This window comes from Pinus tabuliformis, chromosome 5_2 (assembly GCF_031772625.1).
Source record: "Pinus tabuliformis cultivar Carrire ecotype Pingquan chromosome 5_2, CPIR1, whole genome shotgun sequence".
Taxonomy (NCBI): Eukaryota; Viridiplantae; Streptophyta; class Pinopsida; order Pinales; family Pinaceae; genus Pinus; species Pinus tabuliformis.
In genome coordinates this window covers 415,848,477-415,863,366 of record NC_142306.1, presented here as the reverse complement: position 1 = coordinate 415,863,366, position 14,890 = coordinate 415,848,477, and the positions used below count along the sequence as shown (strand labels likewise).

Sequence of the window (14,890 nt, the reverse complement as noted above, 5' to 3'; positions counted from 1 at the left end):
ACGTCACATCGAGCAATATTGCCTATAACTTGTTATCTATAAATCTCAATTTGTCCTCTCCATGAGGACTTATGCATCCACACATCTGTACTTCAGTAATAATTCAATATGCATTATGTTGCATATAATTTTTCAGTATTTTTATTTTAGAATTATAAACAAATAAATTAAAAAATATGAAATAGAAATCACTTTTTTATACATTTAATGGTTCATTAATAGAAATTACAAGTGATAAAGGTGTTACTTAAATATTTGATGTTTTGGAGTGTTTTTCTAACTTTATTTATATTTTTTAATTTTGTTGTTTAAATTGGTTTTCGATTGTATGTTTAAATTGGTTTTTAATTACATATACTAATTCAATAATATTTTTATTTTTATTATTTAAATTGAATTTTAATTATATATACCAATTCAACACCTCGAGAAATTACACGACACTCAAATCATAAAAAAATCACTCAAATTTATGATCTAACTAATTTTAAGATATTTTATTTTGACAAAAAAAATAGAAAATATGCTTTCAAAACATCTAACAAATATACTAGCGGGAAAAACATCCTTTCCCATCTGCCTATCATTTATGACAATTTTCTATCATCTATGCCCGTTAGTCTATCACTTATCTTCCATCCTCCTCTTCCACTTGCCTTGGCTAACCTCGGCTGTTTCTCTGAACTATCACTCAGACCTGTCTATGGCAATCTACTCCTTCCTCTTGGTGCTTTCTCATTTCTGGGATCCTGTCAACCACGTTGCAGAGGAAAAATTCTCCATTCCAATATAAAACTTCATTTTGAGTCATGTGTTGGGTTTAGTGCATTTCCCAGTTGAACATACCTCGTGTCAGAATAATCACGCAGGTATGTTCACATTTAGGCGAAGACTAAATATGATTTCTAAACGAAGAATTATTTTTCGACATTGTAGATAAGATAGAAATTAATAGTTGGCAAGGTAATCAATGGAGTCACTATTGAATTTACTGCTCATTCATGTATAAATTACAATGTTTGTGAATGAAATCTGCAATATTGTACTCTAATATTGTATCAGAGCCGGTGGAGATCAGAGTCGGGTTGCAGTTGTCTGTAGTTGTAATCGGCTGCGTGGATATTAGACGAGGATAAGTGTTTGCAGTTGTAACCAGTTGTGTGGATATTAGATTGGGATAAGTGTCTGCAGTTGTGTGATTGTCATATCTAAAGATTGAGAGTTTCTAACCCGCTACCACCGAGTTGTGAGTAGTGTCTGCAATGGTAGTCACCGAAGGATTGCTGTTAAGAAACCCCTGCATGTTGTAGCGTGTTACCTTCAACAGCAAGATATTTAGGTATTGTTTGCAGTCTCATTTTTTTTGCAGTCATGACCATCGTTTTGCTTGCTCAGAGTGCATGTAATGCATTGTGAAGCTTTCCTTGAATTTTCATACATGCTTAATTTTCCATCTCCTCTCCTCGGCAATGTGTAAGAGGTTAAAAGTTTTATTTTTTAATTTTAAAGCCAAAGCCTTGTTCGAAACCCTTGAGCTTAAGTCGATTGTTGATTCCCTGAATATTCGGGAATCGGATGGACATGGGTGCGGTCTGATTCCCAAATATTCTAGGAATCAGCAATCGACATAAGGATGGCCGTTCGAACACTAGTTTTGGCTTTGTTGTTATGGAGAGAAAATTATTCATGGTTTAAGGAGACATAAGAGATTTGGTTTTGTTATATGTGAAGAGTATTTCTATCAATTTTTTTAAGAGAGTTACATAATTAAAAAAAGGTTTGTTTATCAAAAAGGAAAAATAATGTTTTGGAAAGGAAGTTTTTTGTTGTTGTTAAGCTTGGCAGGTCTTTCTCTTTCTATTTATAAACAACAAAGTTACACCACATATGTGGGATAGGTGGGCCTCAACTTGCCCAGTGGGACATCAAGTCTGTTGGCCATCTATCCTCGTTATAAGCCATCCAAAAACAATAAATCGTTTTAACAAATCTATATAAGTATCAGTTTCATGGTAAGATTCTATATTTCTATCATAAGCATGCATATTTTAAAGTAAATGCTACCCGTAAAAATAAAAAATGCCCAGGTAACTAGCTATTCTTGTCGTTCTTCAGAAGTTGACTCGACCGGTGTTGGGTCCTTGGCAGAGTCACTAGGCATCTCAGCTAGTTCGATGATGCAAGGGATGTGCCTTTGAATTTTGTCCAGGAAAATGTCCTATTTGTGAAGATGAAATTGAATTTGCAGCAATTTTTTTTTTATAGTCAGGCATGTCTTGGAGATTCAGTGCCATCCCCACTAATATTTGCTCCATCACCATTCCCCTCTGCCCAGTCATGGGTTCCCCAGCGAGGTTGAGCCTTCCCATGCCCCTCTGCCCAGTTAAGCTACGCCGCTCCTTTGCTTTCCCTCATGCCTACACTTCCCCATTGCATTGCTTCTGCCACTCCACCCGTATAGTCATGCAAATTTACTCTGCTGCTCTCAAGAGAAGTTTCCCATCTACTTGCCTAGTTGACACTCACGGCTCTCAAAGACAGAAAACTAAGCCAGTTCACAACTAACCCAAGCTTGTGGTGTTGTCCCTGGCTAAACCCCAAGCTCCCCTCCCCTGGCTTATATCAAACCCCCCATCCATAAACAAACAATGTTTCCATAGTAAGGGGATTGTAGGACCAAGAAACATACCTGAATAAGCTCCATAGATGTCGTCGACGGTAGCTCTGCCTACTTTCCCTAGTGCTCCCACTCCCACCAACGTTCACAGCAATGCGGTTATCCCTCTCCTGAATTGCCTTAACTCCACAATCTAACCTACCATATCCCTTCCCATGTCCTTCCTTAGATGCATCGCCTCCCACCTTGTCCTTGCCCTGTCCACCACCTTTCTTATCTCCTCTACTAGTATGCATGTGGGAGGCCACCATACCCATCATCATGAGCATGTGGGGGATGGTGGAGGGTACCCTCCCATTAATCCTCATAACTAACATGACTGTCCACTGTCCTTTCCAACCTCTAGCACGCACCTCGATCAGGGTGTTTTTGAAAGGAAGTTTGGAAAATAAGAAATAAGAGATTAAAAAAGGGAGTTATATTGGATGGTGTTGGTTGTGTGCATAGTCTGCCTAAATTTTTAGTATTGCATAGATTTGGTTGTGATATTTTTTTGGGAATATTTGATGTATTTGGATTTAGATATGGTGGATTTTGTTGCATTTTTTTATTTGAGAATTTTTTTTGTCATCATGTCAAATCTTTTAACTTGATGGAGGAAATTACGTGAATTGGAAATTCAAGTTGCTCACCATTTTAGAGGGTTATAATTTGTGGTCAATTGTGAGTGGGGATGAGTCTAAGCCCATTGTTTCTGTTCCAGATTGGGAGAAACGAGAAACAAAAGCAAAGGTGTTGTTGTGTATGTCTGTAAAGAACAACATTATTCCTCACATTAGAGATTTCAAAACATCCAAGGAAACATGGAATGTGCTCAAGGGTTTGTATGAAACAACAAATACAAACTAGATCTTGTTTTTGAAGACTAAGCTTTTATCTCTAAAAATGGAAGTGAATGAAAATATAAGCAATTTCATATCTCGTGTCAAATATTTAAGTGATAAGTTAGGAGATATTGGTGAAAAGGTGTCTAGCATTGGCTTAGTCACCATCACATTAAATGGCTTAGTGCAAGATTATCAATTTTTTGTTTCAAGTCTTTCAGCTAGAGAGAAGCCCCCTACATTTGATGAATTGACAAGAATTCTTCTACAAGAGGAGGAAAGGATGAAGACCTTTAATTTGGCTTCTAGTAGTTCAGATTTGGCATTGGTGGCTAAGGGTAGACATCCATACTGAGGCAAGCCGTGGGACAAGAACAAATGAGGCAAGTTTCAAGAAAAACACAAAGGTATGGCACAATCTAAATTTCCAACTCATGATAAGAGAAATCATGATTGTTATTATTGTGGAAAACCTGGTAATCACTCAAAAGATTGCTATAATAGAAAATATAATGGGTCCACACAAGGAAACATAAGGCATAATGGAAATTTTATGGATAAAGACACCTCAATCAGTGATGTCTGATGTTGCGTTGTCCTTGGAAACTATGATGTGAATGATTGATAAATTGATTTGGGTGCATCACTCCATATGGCTTGTAATAAGGATTGGTTTTATGAATATTATGAGAACATTGATGGAATATATGTTTATCTAGGAGATAACAAATCACTTAAAGTTTAAGGTTATGGACTAATATGTGTGAATTTTCCTAATGGACAAGAGAAACATATCCATAATGTGATGTATGTTCTTGGTATCAAAAAGAATTTAACTTTAGTTTCTACTATTGCTGACCAATATTTGAAGGTGGAATTTGTTAAATCACAGTGTGTTGTGAAAGACATTCAAGAACACTACAAGGTTATTTCCATAGGTACTAGAGTTGGAGGGTTGTATATGCAGGATGTGACTAGGACAAGTCATCAAGCATTGAAATCTACAACAATGGCAGAAGTAGAATTATGGCCTCAAAGGTATGGGAAGATAAATCACAAGAAATGTTACTTTAAAAGATCACAATGGTTGAAGGTCTTCTTGATATGAAGAACGATAATGTTGAATGTGAAGCATGTGTACATGTCAAGAAAAATAGGGAGGAATTTCCTCTACATAAAGATAAAAGACAGAGGGAAATACTTGAATTAGTTCATACTAATGTATGTGGACCTATGAAAACTAGATATTTTGGTGGAGCATGGTATTTTCTTATTTTTGCTGATGATCGATTTAGATATACATGGTTCTATTTCATAAGAAAGAAGAGTGATATTTTTAGTAGTCTAAAGAGGTCAAGAGTATGGTGGAAAAATAAACTCGCGAGTGCAACAAAATTCTCATATTTGATAAGGGCAGAGAATATAAATCAAGAGAATTTAATCAATATTGTAAAAGCGATGGGATTCTAGAGCAATTTACAGTTTTACATATACCTCAACAAAATGGAGTTGCTGAGAAGGAAAAAAAAACACTAGTAGGATGTGCATGTCGTATGCTTCAAGCTTCAAGGTAAAAATATTTCTAATGGTTTTTGGGTTGAAGCCATTAATATTGTTGTTTATTTGAAAAATAGGAGTCCATCCAAATGTTTAGAGCTTAAAACACCTTTTGAAGCATTTTATGGGTATAAACCAAAAGCGATTCATTTAAGGGTTTTTGGTTGCAAGGCATTTTCTCATATTCCAAAAGATGAAAGAATAAAACTTGATGCAACTTCAATTAAGTGCATATTTATTAGTTATTGTGATGATAAAAACACATACAAGTTGTTTGATCCGAGTTCTCATAGATTTCTTGCAAGTAGAGATGTGGTGTTTCATGAGAATGTAGACGAAGGTGATAAAATGAATAATACTGGTGTATGGCATGATACCGATGATTATGTCAAAATAGATACAACTATTGAATAGGAACAAAAACACACACATGAACAGGTACAGGTTCAAGGGCAAGGAGAATCAAGTAGTCATGACACTCCAAGAAGAGGAGAGGAGACTCCACAAAGCATAAAGAAATATGAAAGCAGTAAAACTCCAACAAGGTCATCTCGCCAAATTCGGGCACCTATAAGGTATAAAGATTATGCATTAATGCCTCTTGTAATGAATGTTGTAGAACCTTCAAGTTATGAAGAAGCTAAAGAATATGAAGAATGGAGATATGCAATTAATGAAGAATGATACATGGGAATTAACATAATTGCCTAAAAATAAAGTTCCCATCAGATGCAAATGGTTGTATAAATCCAAGTTTAATGTTAATGGAAGTATTGATAAGTATAAAGCTAGATTGGTTGCAAAAGGTTATTCACAAAAAGAGGGAATTGATTATGAAGATACTTTTGCACCTGTAGCTAAGTTGAACACAATTAGAATCATGATTGCATTAGCTACAAAAGATAATTGGAAAATGCATCAGTTAGATGCCAAATCTGCATTTTTTGAATGGTGAGTTAACAGAAGAAATTTATTTGGTTCAACCGAAAGTGTTTGTAAAATAGGGATAGAAGCATCTGGTCAACAGGTTAAATAAAGCCTTATATGGTTTGAAACAAGCACCAAGATCTTGTTATGTGAAACTTGATTCTTTATTTTATGGGAAAGGTTTTATGAGAATCAGTAGTCCATCTGAAAGTGCATAGCAGTCCTCCACCCCCAGACGCCCACACGCACCTGAGGATGTGCCTCACCCTCTTGGGCCTCGCCAATCTCTTCATCTCCTTAATCTGACGATGGGGGACGAGGCATGTCCCCATCATATGATCCAATTTCTACCAAATATATAGTACAAAAAAATAATTAGACAATTTGATTAAACAATTTAATAAAACAAGTTAAAGAACATTCTAGAATAGATTTATCTCTAATTCATTAAAACGGGAAAATGAAACTAGATTAATATAAAGAAAACACTAATATTACCTCTATCATCTGGAGGCTTAGACGCTATGAAGAATATGTTGGGACACCTTCTCCAATCAATGCCCACATATGGATATCCCAACACGACAAACACATGGTCATCCACACTGGCCAATAGTGCTGGTGCCTCGTCCGAAATCTGGGCCAAAAACTTCGACATGCCCCTCTTAGGCATCATCTACCCCCACATGCGCATATGTTCCTTAGTGATCAGCCTAGGAGGGTGATGATCAAATGTAGGCCTGGTCTCCAGAAACCTCTTAAAAAGTAAACAAAAATGCTTAGAAGCAAAAGGGTAGTTCTCCCTCCCATGTCTTGACAACGCACGACATCTATCTAAATCATACAAAACTTCCTCAATAAAATGGGAGACCATCTTATGCATGATGGCACCTAAATCAAAGAATCAAAACAATACAAAAGAGGGAAACTAATGCACTTGCCATCACCACAAGAATGTGCAATGGTGTTGACTAATAATGAGAGGAACCTAGCCTCCTATGTAGAGAAAGAAAAAATTTGTAGCTTTCCACCACAAACTTGAAAATTTGATGGATGGACCGCATGAGGCCCGACATATATTTGAGTGTATGCAAGTTGACTCTCAGCTACAACACCATGCGGGACATTAGGTAACTAGGGAAAATCCTCCCCTCTCCTGGATGGGCCAATGATAAAGTATATGTCATCCTCTGTAATCCTATACCAACACTCAAGACCGACACAGAAAGCATATTCTTGCACATTCCATCGGTGGATGAGATTCTCCAATAAGATAGAGTGCGCCTTCAGGGATGTACCCTCCTCATAGGACTTGTGGAGGCCTACATTCGTCAAGAGCACTTGGGTCGCTGGACTAATAGGGCAAGGGTATAATTCCCTCTCCCTTTGTCTCGCATGGTGAGATCATATTGTATGTGTCCACCTGTTGCTCCTGCAACTGCTACTATTCCCTCTTCTAACATATCTGCTACATGATTGACATATAAAATACATCAACCTAATACGTAAAATATTTTTTTTTTACTAAACGAAACAAGTATTTATAACTATGGAAACATAACTTTCAATTAAAAAAAAAAAATTACTTTTGGGCTCAAAACACAGTCATGCACTAGTGCTTATGCGCTTTATACTATAACCACACGAGTGACGGTGCACACATACGTATGACGCACCATGGGTGTTTCAGAAATTTAACATTTCATAGCGGTACGGCATACTTGTGCACTCGTGCACACATATAACTTGTTGGTACCGATACGATACGTTCAGGTTATCAAACATATCGAACAATAGGAATATTTTTAAATATTTATTTGCGACATGTTTGGTAAATATAAAAGGATTACGAGTGATGCACCAACACAAAATATTTCACATCTTTCTCGATGCGTTTATATTTACAAAATGCACTGCCACAATGGTGGTGCATTATGTTCACACACTCAATTGCGACACTGGTCCAAGTGCGAGGCGAAGATATTGAATGAACCACGCATCATTTTTTTTTTTGCAAAAATAATGAGCAATTCAACCTAATTTGCAATTATAATCCACTAAAAAATTAAATTAGAAAGAAACATAAAGATCACCTGGACATTTAATCATTAGGGAGGCATTGTGGACATACAATGGAGAAAAACAAAATTTCACATCGTTTGAAAAAATTGGAAACTCAAACAATGAGCATGGTATTGAAAGGTGGTGAACAAGAGAAGCACTAACGTCAGGGCACTTACACGTGGAAAGAATGGCACTGATACTTCATAGCTCTCCCGCACTATATATGGTAAAAATGAAAATTATGTCTAGGAGAGTTTTTTTTATTTAACCCTCCTCCAGTATGTTTCATGGAGCGCATTGGAGTGGGCTATATCCAAAAGCACCATGTTTTTTGTAAACTTAAAATTATCATGGTGCTTTATCGAGATGCCCTATGGCTTTACATTACTGGTAACGCACCGGTGTGGTGATTTTACAATAACACTAGTTTTTTTTAGAAATTACAAATCATCTATTGATATGATATATAAGATTCCCCAGGGTGTTGATATATGTTTTCTGCACTGGGACATCATTTTCGAATGACACTGGTACGTTTTACTATATGAAGGAGTTTTATGCTAGTGAATATTCAAGCATCGATGCATTTGGGTATTTAGCGCACCGCGTATTTTTATTTTTCAAAAAAAAAAAAAATTCTACGGTGCACCATGGTACTCCTATGCTTGTATGCATAATAAACCATTAGCGCACTTGAATAATTTAGACGCATCGTCAAAGAAACATCTGCTAAAACATATGTTCACCCACCTCCACTACAAATTAATTTTTGGGCTATGTTTATAGGGCCTCTGCAAAAACCTACACTTGAAGGTATTTTCCTTTTAGTGAAGTGATTCAAAGGGCATAGTAAAGCATATATATATAATTAATTGATTCCAAAATGCCTCCCAAACAACAAAATTCTACACCCATTAAGCCCTCATAAAGCTCTACTATGATGCATGAAGCAAAGGAAATGCATCATGGTATGTCAAAGTTATGGGACCATGTACAACAACTTTCGCTCTTAGAAAGAGCAACCAAAAATGAATTGCAAGCAATGATGAATGTTAAGATGGATGGTTAAAAAGTAGAAATAGAAGGCTTGAAGGAAGTTTTGACAAAGTTGCTAGAAGAAATGTTACCTAATGGTGATAAGGTATTCCATGAAATTCAAGATGAGAACAAAAGGAATGTGAATCATGATTTTAGAGACTCTAAGTTTAGGAAGTTTTATGGAAAACATCTGGTAACATGGATACTACAAATGGAGCAATTCTTTGATCTACACGATGTACAAAACACACAAAATGTATACATTGCATCTTTATATTTAGAACCCAATTATTTTGTGTGGCATCGATGGATTTGTTCTCATAAATCACTTATCACTTACAATTTTTACAAAGGAATTGATAACACATGATGAAGATACAAAGAGAATACCTTCTTTATCCAATCGATAAATCCCAAACAAAAGGGTTTACTTGGGGAGCACATTGAGGACTTCCAAAGAATGAATATCAAGGCAACTAATATTCAAGATGATCATTTTACTATTGTTTTCATATATATATATATATATATATATATATATAGAGAGAGAGAGAGAGAGAGAGAGAGAGAGAGAGAGAGAGAGAGAGAGAGATCAATGGAGGTGCAAACATTTTCTCAAGTTTTGCACTAAAAAAAAAGTTTTCATTTTAAAGAGATTTGATTCCTCTCGATAATGGGTAGATCCGATCTTAAGATAATTATATGATGTTATAATATAAATTTTAGGACAATATTATATTTGATATTTTATAATATAGATTAATATATTAAGATATATATTAATATCATAAAATTATTATTCATATATATTACATATTAATATATGAAGCTAAACATAAGTTTAATATAATTGTTTCAATCATGTATGGTAGAGAGATGTTGTAAAGTAATCAATGTCATGTAAACATTTTCACTTGGTAAAAATAAAATAAAAATAAAAATAACCCTATGTTAAGATGAAAATAACTTTAAAGTAACACATGTGGAATATATTCTATTTAACTCTGGATCTACCAAATGCAAACTTCTTTTAGAGTGAAAAGAGATTTGATCCCTCTAGGCATGATAGAGCTAAATCTCTTGAGATGTAAACCTCGAAATTTGATCTCTCTAGACTTGATAGAGCCAAAATTTGATCTTTTGCTCTGAGTTTTTTGATACCGTATTTGTCTTTTGAAGAGGTTTGGGGTTACACCAACACTGGTAAACTGTATTTGTATTTGTGTCACTAAATTTTTCAAACGGGTAGCTAGGATTCCCAGGGTTAAAATTATGGATTCTATAAAGGTACCCTGATTCTGTCAACATTTCTTGAAAAAGAAAAAGCCTAACCTGTTTGATGAACTTTACAGTTGCAGGGAAGCTATGGATGAATACAACACAGAGTTTTCGAAGTTATTTGAATATTTGATGAAGGTATTGTCTCGTGATCTGGGCTTAGAGACTGAAAACTCTCTGAACGAGATCATGGGAAGGGAGAGGAAGGAACTACAAATAAGGATAAATTACTATCCACTGTGTCCTCAACCGGATCTGGTGGTGGGAGTGGCACCCCATTCTGATCCTGTCGCTATCACAATTCTCCTTCATGACCAAATCCCAGGGTTGCAGATTCGCAAAGATGGAGCCTGGATTGATGTGCAATTCCTTCCTGGCACTCTGGTTGTCAATATCGGCGATCAACTCGAGGTACCTCAATATTCATAACAATTCGTCATAAAACTTGTAAGATATTAATTGTTGGATGTAATTACTCTGAGTCGTTGGCATGTAGTTTCAGTTTATTTACACATAATCTAAATTTAGGAAGTGTTTAGTTATCCTAGAGTTTTATTTAGAAAGTTGGCTAAGATTAATATATTTATTCCTATTTAATTATGTAGTTTTAAGAAGTTAAATCAATTTAATTTAGTAATTAACACTCGATTATGTTCCTCAATTTTGAATAATGCCTTTTGCACCTTTGTAATGTACATTGTTGGAGAAAAGCTTTGAGTGACCTGAACTAGGGTTCCGGTCGGCATACAGTCTACTGTCACAAGCTTGGCGGAGGGTAGTGCCCTGTTCGCATAGCTGTGGAGGCACGGGCTTGCCCTGGCCCAACAGATGAGGCGAGTAAGGTCCAATGGGGCCCCTTCATACAAACAAGAAATGATGGATAAAGAGAAGGCCCCATTGGAAGGGGTGCAGATCTCTGGCTCTACAAATGCAGGAAAGGATGAGTTAAGCAAGAAGAAAAAGGTGGGTGGGCAAACCAAAGAAACTCAAAGTCAAAAAAGAACCAATGAAATCAATATTCTGGACAGAAAAGACAACAGGAACCCCATTCTCAAGCAGGCACCAAGGGAAGTAGAAGGAAGAAACAAAATAACTGTGGAAACTGAGGCCCTGCCCCAATATGACACAGATCTAGAGGGATCTACCACAGCGACCAGAAAACAGAAGGACCTGGGGCACTGCAAGCCCAAAATGACAGAAAGTTTGCGGGTTGTTATCACTGACCCTAAAATGCAAGCTTACGGAGACCATATGTCAATACATGCAGTGATATGTAAGTTCATGGGCTTCTGGCCTATAGAAAAAGCCCTCTGCTTCTGGATCAAACAACAATGGAAGCCTAAGGGGGATATCAGGCTACACCTGGGAGCCAAAGGATTCTTTACTGTAGTCTTTGCAAACCTGGAAAACAAGGATCACATTTTTGATGGAGGATCATATTTTTATGCCTCGGTAGACCTCTATATGAGACCCTAGAAACCCAAATTTGCACCAGAACAGGAAAATTTCACGCATGTACCTGTTTGGATTCGCCTATTCTCTCTCCCCATTGACTACTGGAGACTTGCAGCGTTGGAAAAAATAGGCAACAAACTGGGAGCCTTCATCCAAGCCTCAGAGGCTACCATACAAAAAAGGTACACATCTTGTGCAAGAATATGTGTTGAAATGGATGTTTCAGGTGCATTACATGAAAGTCTATGGCTAGAATTTAGAGATGAAGTCTTCTTCCAAGCCATAGATTATGAACAAATCCCCTTTCAGTGTTGGAAGTGCCACGAACATGGACACTTGTTTAGGGAATACCTAATGAATAAGCCAATCGAGAAAGCCAAAGAAAACTCAGGCAAGGATCGGGAAGGTTTCACCCATCCAAATGGGAGACAACGAGCTAATCAGAAACACCAACCCAAAGCAAGCACCTCCATCAAGAGCACAGTCAATGCCTTTGAAGTTCGTGGGTCTGGAACAGTGGTAGCCGAAGCCCCATAAGCACAAAACCTAATGTAGGAAATCCAGGATGCTCCCATACATGAAGCCCAAGATCCCAATCCAAAACTGACAAATGAGGCCCTACAAGTTTATGAGTTGACAAAAGACTTAGAAGAAGATGCGGAAATGATAGCCAGTGAAATAGGAACAGAGGATATGGAACTCAGTGACATACTAGAGAGGGAGGGCATGGATCTCAATACCATGATAAAGCAATGGAAGCAAAAAGGAATGGAACATATCCTAGAGGAGGAAGTAGCCAGAGTAAATTCTCTCTTCCTAGCAAGGCAAGATGTAGAACTCAAAGGGCAGAAAAGAGGCTTTGGTGCCATAAAGGGTCTGGGCATTAAGGCCCAAGGATTACATCAAACAAATACCAATGCCAAACATAGGAAGAAGAGAGGTCGGCGAACAAACAATGAAGCACTTCAATAGCTAGGTCAGATGCTCCTTAACTCGGGTAAGATGAAATCCCTTGAGGCCTTCATGATATCCTCTTAAAAATCCTGTTAATTATGAAGATTCTTTCATGGAATGCTAGAGGGCTAAACAGAAAAAGGAAACAAAGGCTTCTAAGAAAAAAAGTCAAAAATGAAAATCCTGACATGATTTTTTTACAAGAAATCAAGTGCTCCAGCCAAAAAATGAAAGGGATAAGCAGAAATTTAGGAAAAAGAATGGAATACATGGAAGTGGAAGGGAATGGAATGGAGAGAGGCTTGGCCACTCTCTGGAATCCCCATGCCCTCCATCTTATAAATGCAGAGGCTTCCAGATCATACATCTCCCTGGAAATGCAAATCATAGGGGAATCCAATACATACTCGTGTACTAATATTTACATCCCCCAAAGACTAAAGGATAAACTATTGATGTTAGATCACCTCTCCAAGATGCAACGTAGACATCCTACGGCTAAATCTATCTATGGAGGATATTTTAACATGATTACCTCACCAACAGAAAAGAAAGGAGGGATAGAACACTAAATTGAGATGCAGAGGAATTCAATAGCTTCATTAGAACAACAAATCTTGTTGATATCCTCCCCAAAAATGGGGCCGCTATACACCTGGAATAACTAAAGAGGAGGAGAAAGACAAATTGCCTCAAGACTAGACCCTTTTCTTATAGCAGAAGCCACCCTCCTTGAGGGGGTCACTGTAGAATCGGACATTATTCCTTGTGGAGGCTCTGATCATTGGCCCATCACCATGGACACAGCCATCCTTGGCACTCTGACAAACAGACCTTTTAGGTTTGAAAAATTTTGGTTAAGCCACTCAGAATTCACTTCTAAAATCAAACACTGGTGGCATGAGCAGCTAGACACCAGGGGCACCAAAATGTACCGGTTCCAAGCCAGATTAAGGCACCTCAAAACTCGGCTAAAGTCCTAGAACCAAGAGGTCTTTGGGAACATCTTCAAGGACAAACATGCCCTGGAGGAACAGATGGCACAGATCCACACAACATGGTTCAAAGGGGACATCACCCAGGATTCCATCAACATAGAGCGAATCCTCATGTAGAAATGGAATGAAAGATGCCAGTAGGAGGAAATAATATGGAGACAAAAGTCTTGCATTCAATGGCTCAAGGAAGGGGAAAAAACACCAAGTTTTTCTATCGTTTGGCTATAGATTATAGGTGTGCCAACAAAATCACCTAGTTGAAGGATGAACAAGGTACTCCCCTCCACTCTCATCAGGATATTTCCTCCCTCCTCATTGATCACTTTAGCCACATAGCAATGGAACCAGACACTAATAGGGAAGAGGCTATTAGGGAAGTCATGACCTCCATACCAAGGTTAATTACTGAAGATCAAAATAAATCTTTAGACCGCCCTGTTACCATGGAGGAGGTGGAAGAAGCAGTGAAAGAGATGCCTAATGGAAAGGCACCAGGACCGGATGGTTTCACCATTGATTTTTATAAATATTGTTGGGAAATTGTGCGATTGGAAGTGTGGGAGGTGGTGGAAGATTCCCAAAAATCTTCTTCCATCCTCAAATCCCTTAATTCTACCTTCATCGCCCTTATTCCCAAAGAGGAGGCAGCATGCACCCCTTCAAAATTTCGACCTATCACTCTGTGCAATGTTCTTTATAAGATTATCTCCAAAGTAATGGCCAACAAACTGAAGCCTATTCTTCCTTTGATAATCTCAGAGGAGCAATATGGCTACATGGAGGGTAGACAGATCATGGATAATGTCCTGCTAGCACAGGAAATGGTTCACACTCTTCAATCCGAGAAAAAAGCAAGTATGATCATTCAGTTGGACCTCTCAAAATCCTATGACAAGGTCAGTTGGAGATATCTGGAAGCCATTCTAGAAGCCTTAGGATTTGGCCAACGATGGATCAACTGGATTCTAGCCCTAGTCAAATCCCCTAGCTTTTCCATCTTGGTCAATGGAGCTTCCACCTTCCCCTTTGCCCCCTCTAGAGGCATTCATCAAGGGGATCCCATTTCCCCTTTTCTTTTTGTAATTTTGATGGAAGGCCTAAGTCGCATCATTAAAACT

At 37.5% G+C, this 14,890-nt stretch overlaps 1 pseudogene; it reads left to right on the top strand.

Moving 5' to 3' along the window:
• The first annotated feature begins 10,452 nt into the window (after positions 1–10,452).
• On the top strand, positions 10,453–10,794 carry LOC149159309 (jasmonate-induced oxygenase 2 pseudogene; annotated as a pseudogene).
• Positions 10,795–14,890: the final 4,096 nt, after the last annotated feature.